The sequence below is a fragment of the Pantherophis guttatus genome, chromosome 9, assembly GCF_059756535.1.
Source record: "Pantherophis guttatus breed Tessera chromosome 9, ASM5975653v1, whole genome shotgun sequence".
In the NCBI taxonomy this organism is placed as follows: domain Eukaryota; kingdom Metazoa; phylum Chordata; class Lepidosauria; order Squamata; family Colubridae; genus Pantherophis; species Pantherophis guttatus.
In genome coordinates this window covers 22,865,097-22,871,125 of record NC_142071.1, presented here as the reverse complement: position 1 = coordinate 22,871,125, position 6,029 = coordinate 22,865,097, and positions in this window count along the sequence as shown.

Below are 6,029 nucleotides of genomic sequence, written 5' to 3'. Positions count from 1 at the left end.
GAGGGAGAGAGAGGGGAAGGGAGAGAGAGAGAAAGAGAGCGAGAGAGAGAGGAGAGAGAGAGGGAAATGGAGGGAGGAAGAGGGGGAGGGAGGGAGGGAGAGAGAGAGGAGAGAGAGAAAGAGAGCGAGAGAGAGAGAGGAGAGAGAGAAAGGGAGGGAGGGAGAGGGGAGGGAGGGAGAGAGAGAGGAGAGAGAGAGGGAAATGGAGGGAGGAAGAGGGGGAGGGAGGGAGGGAGAGAGAGAGGAGAGAGAGAAAGAGAGCGAGAGAGAGAGAGGAGAGAGAGAAAGGGAGGGAGGGAGAGGGGAGGGAGGGAGAGAGAGAGAAAGAGAGAGAGAGAGAGGAGAGAGAGAAAGGGAGGGAGGGAGAGGGGAGGGAGGGAGAGAGAGAGGAGAGAGAGAGGGAGAGGGGGAAAGAGGGAAGGAGGGGGGAGAGAGGAGAGAGAGAGACACACAGAGAGTGAGAACAGCTTACTTCTTCCCAAAAATTGAAAAAAAACCTCCCAAAGGAATGATAGCTAAAGAAATTTAGCTATCCATCCAGCATTCTTGTTGAGGCTCAAATCCATGCCGAGTGCTTCAAATGGTGTCAGCTTTCTCCAAGATACGCTGTATCACACATATCGTAATCACCAGAGTAATTACAGAACTCCAAAAAACATTTTAAAACATGCTCCTGATTTTACAGATTGGGTCTTGAACATAAAGATTGCTCTATTTATTACAGCGCAGGGACGACCCAGGATCAGCCTAAAAATTGGTTGGTTGGGGTTTATCATTCTTCGAGGAACAAGAAATTGCTCGGAAGCTTCAGCAGAAAAGCAGGCTAGCCATCATTTTAAAAGACAGCAATAAGTACAGAATCATGTCAAATGAAAGGCTTACAATATTTATTTTTTTTAATGTCCCAGTCAAATGATTGTGGTTTGGGAAAAGATCTGATTAAAATGTACATCTACCAATGACACAGTCTTTGCAGCGTGGAAATGAAGAAAGCAACAGAGGAAATGATAGTCCTATATACCCGTATTTTTCAGAGTATAAGACGCACCGGAGTATAAAATGCACCTTAGTTTTTGGGGAGGAAAATAAGAAAAAAGCTGATTGGCAGGTGGATCGGCCTCTGGAATACCCCCAATCAGCTGTTCCCAGAGGTGAATTTTAGCAACAGTTTCCTTGGTTGTGAGCTCTGTGCCTTGCTTTTTTTTCTGCCTCTGAAAGCCTCCGAAACAGAGCTTCAGAAAAAAAAGCCCCTGAAGCTCTGTTTGGAGGCTTCTTTTCTGAAGCTTTGTTTCTGATGCTTTTTTGCAGCCTCTGAAACCTCCTTTGAGAAACTGGGTGGGGCTACATTCGGAGTATAAGACACATCCAGATTTTCACCCTCTTTTTTTTGGGAAAAAGGTGTGTCTTATATTCCGAAAAATATGGTAAGTCTTTGCCTTATGACCAGAAGGGAGCCCAAAATTTCTGTTGCTAAGTGAGGCGTTTGTTAAGTGAGTTTTGTCTCCTTTTACAACCTTTCTTGCCACAGTTGTTAAGCGAAACCCTGCAGTTGTTAAGTTAGTAACATGGCTGTTAAGTGAATCTGGCTTCCCCATTTGGACTTTACTTGTCAGAAAGTCGCAAAAAGGGATCACATGACCCCGGGACACCGTAGCTGTCATAAATATGAATCAGTTGCCGAGGTGTCTTGCATTTCGATCATGTGACCAGGGGAATTCCCCAAGGGTTGCAATTGTGAAAAACAGCCATCACTCCCTTTTTTCAGTGCCCGTAACTTTGAATGGTGAACTTAATGAACTGTCGAAAAGTCAAGGACTACCTGTATTTTATACTTACTGAATGCAGCTTCTCCAAATGATCCCTGCTCAGAGTGCTGGGTATTGTAGTGGCTAGTTTCAGTAAGAGTAAATGCTACTGGGAGAGGAGTGAGTGGTGTTTTCACACTCCCAACGTGAGTAGCATTAACCCTGTCTGGAAAGAAAAACGGATCTTTTTGCCACGGACACCGCCAAGCTTCTTGTGATGCTTCTCTTAAAACCCAACAAAAGTTGCCAACTGAAGAAATGAAAGAGATCGTTAAAAGACATTTAATGGAATAACAGAATATCAAAGTTGCAAGGGACCTTGGAAGTCTTCTAGCCCAACCCTCTACTCAAGCCTTGGTAGTACAGTGGTCTAAGGCACCCTGTTATTAAGCTGGTTATTAAGACAGCTGCCTGCAATTACTGCAGGTTCGAATCTTGCCAAGGCTCAAGGTTGACTCAGCCTTCCATCCTTTCTAAGATAGGTAAATTGAGGACCCAGTTGTGGGGGCAATAAGCTGACTTTGTATAAAATATACAAAAGGATGAAGGCTATTGCTGAGCACATTGTAAGCCGCCCTGAGTCTCCGGAGAAGGGCGGCATATAAATCAAATTTAAAAAAAAAAAAAGCAGGAAATTCTACACCCATTTCAGACAAGTAGCTGTCCAATTTCTTCTTAAAACCTCCAGTGATGGAGCACCGACATCTTCTGGAGGAACGTCGTTCCACTGATTAATTGTTCTATCAGGAAATTCCTTCTTAGTTCTAGGTCCGTCCTCTCCTTCATTAGAATTGATTTGCTCTTCTACCAATCAGAGGAAGGAAATGAAATGGGTTCTAATTTTTCACTCTAAGACAGAGCTGGGAAAACAAAGAGATGATCTGCAGGCGGCTAACACAGCTGAAGGTCATTTGTAGCCATGCCATCTCATCTGGTCTCAGGATAGAAGCCAGGAGACTGAGAGTTCTAGTCCCACCTTAGGCAAGAAAGCTGGCTTTGGGCCAGTCACCAGGAGATTGTGAATCCTAGTCCCACTTTAGGAGTAAAAGCCAGCTGGGTGATTTGGGGGCCTGTCTCTCTCTCTCAGTCCAACCCACTCACAAAATTATTGATGTGGAGAAAATAGGCAGAGGAAGGAGCATTAGGTATGTTCACCATCTTGAGTTATTTATAAAAAATAATAAAGGCAGGAGATAGGCAGGCAGGCAGGCAGGCAGACAGACAGACAGACAGATAGATAGATGACAGATGATAAATAGATGGGTAGATAGATATATGATAGACAGATGGATAGATGATAGATGATAGATGGATGGATGGATGGATGGATGGATGGATGGATGGATGGATAGATGGATGGATGGATGGACGGACAGACAGACAGACAGATAGATACATAGATAGATAGGCAGTTAGGCAGGCAGATGGATAGACAGATGGATAGATAGATGGATAGACAGATGGATGGATAGAGGATATGGATGGATGAATAGATAAATGATAGAGATGGATATATGATAGATAGATGGATAGATGATGGATGGATGGATGGATGGATGGATGGATGGATGGATGGATGGACGGACAGATGGACAGACAGACGGACAGAAAGATACATAAATAGGTAGATAGATAGGTAGGCAGGCAGACAGGCAGATGGATAAACAGATGGACAGATAGATGATAGATAGACAGACAGACAGACGGATAGCTGGATGGATGGACGGACAGACAGACAAGATGGGCAGGCAGATGGATAGACAGATGGACGGATAGATGATAGATGGATGGATAGATGATAGAGATGGATAGATATCTAGTTAGCTAGACAGACAGACAGACGGATAGATAGTTAGATAGATAGATAGATAGATAGATAGATAGATAGATAGATAGATAGATAGATAGATAGATGATGGATGGATGGATAGATAGATAGATAGACAGGCAGACAGATCATATTTGCAAATGTCTATTCAATCCAGATGTATCCAGTTAAACTCTCTAAATACTCAAAACTGCTAATCTGTACTCGATTATGCTATGATTTGCTTAAAATTTTATAGGCTGGGTTTATATAACCCAATAGCTTGTGGCTTACCCTTCACACAGCACACTAGGTCAAAATCAAACTACACAACAGCTTAATATAAAAACAGCAAGTCCTTCCTTTGAAGGGAAGGCAAAACTAGACAAACCTCTGACCTTCAGTCACTAGATGCGAGTCTTTTTTTCTGGGGTTTTCAGCCACGTTTCTCTCCTCCTGCATGCTACAGTGCAGAAATCTTGCGTCTTAATATATGTTCCTCCAAGCCTAAAAAACGAAATGAAAAAAGAAAACACCTGGAGAATCTTTTATGGACCAGCCAAGAAAATCCCCTTCTTTTCCCACAAACATCTCAATTTTCACTCCCAAATGTACAGATTGCTTTCAGAAGCTTGCTAAAGGTATCTTCTCTTATGGGAATGACAATTTCTTTTCTTTTTAGGAGAATGATGCTCAGTTTAACCTTCACCTGTTGGGAAATAAAACATAAGGGAATTTCCATACAAGATTGCATCATGTGTTCCTACTGCTGCTAATAACTGCAAAAAAAAAAAAAAAGAAAAGAAAAAAGAAAGAAAAAGAAAAAGAAAAAGAAGGAAGAAATGAAGGAAGGCTCTTAATAAGGTCCCTAGGAGATCTGCAGAAGTCCCCACTTGGGAATTTTACTGGCCTGGTAGATCACGAGAGATCCTTAAGGGAGTTTTGTCAGTTTTAAGTTGTGATGTGAACAAGTGAGGTTTTATTTCTGGTGTTTGAATAGGACTAGAGAGGCATCCAGATGCTGGTGACCACGTTTTGAAGTGGGGCATTTTTGAAGTGACCTTGTCCAAGCTTGAAAAAGCTAAGAAGAATTGGAAAGGAGGCCACACAGAAAAAAAGGGAACATATCCTGAGTTAATAGAAGTGAATATTTGTAGCTCGGTGTAGAGCTGGTGGGATCTTTGGTGTTCTCTGAGCTTGGTTGTTTGTTTGCAGATGTTTCACTGCCCAACTAGGTAATCTGGGTAATCTGAACTAATCTTCAGTTCAGTGCTAAAAAGGAGTGTGGTTGGAGGACGAGGGAGGGAGGAGGAAGAGGCGGGGGAGGGGGAGGGAAGGGAGGACAAAGACTCTGGGGCAGGGAGTCAGCAACCTGCGGCTCTGGAGTCGCATGTGGCTCTTTCACCCCTCTGCTGCAGCTCCGTCACTCAAAATATATGTCACAATCGCCAGTGTGCAACACCCACCGGCACGTGATTTATTGAGCTTTTTAACCCCCGGTAGAGGCCAACCATGAATAAATCAAAGAAAAGAAAAGTTTCAGAAGAAAACAGAATGTTTAATTTAACTACATATGCTAGTTTTGTGGCCGCTCAAGAAATATGGTTTTTGTGGCTCCCGGTGTTTTCTTTTCTGTGGGAAACAGGTCCAAATGGCTCTTTGAGTGTTTAAGGTTGCAGACCCCTGCTCTGGAGTTTTTGGTGCTCTCTGAGCTTGGTTGTTTTCATGCAGACATTTCACTACCCAACTAGATACCATCATCAGTGCTAGGAGGGTGTGGGGTCATCCAGTTATCCCACTGAGGACTACCCATATTATTTTGATTAAAGAAAAGAATATAAGTACTTTTATTTCCACATGGAGACCACTTCTGAACTTTGTGCTTGAAGTGGAAAAGAATGAAACTTTGATTTTGGCTTTTTTTACCAGTTAGATTGATAGATCTTTATAGAAATGGCTTGTTCACCTTATTATGAAAAAACAAAAAAGTGGTGATTTGCTGTTAATAGCAATAGCACTTAGACTTATATACCGCTTTACTACTCTCTCTAAGCGATTTCAAGTCAGCATCTTTGGCCCCAACAAGCTGGGTCCTCATTTTACCCACCTCGGAAGGATGGAAGGCTGAGTCAACCTTGAGCCTGGTGAGATTCGAACTGAATTCGGCAGAAGGTGCCTGCAGTACTGCACTCACTGCGCCACCCTGGCGAATGCCTTATTTTACTGCAACCGAGAGAGTCGGAAATCAATGTTTCTTTTTCTTTTTTCTTATCTTCCTTCGCTTCTCTTCCTCCTCTTCCTCCTCACCGTTTTCCTATTGACTTTCCTATTTTGCATCTTATTTTATAACCCAATAAAAATGTTAAAACTTGAGGACTACCCATATGATATAACACATGGAGAGATCCACAGTTGAC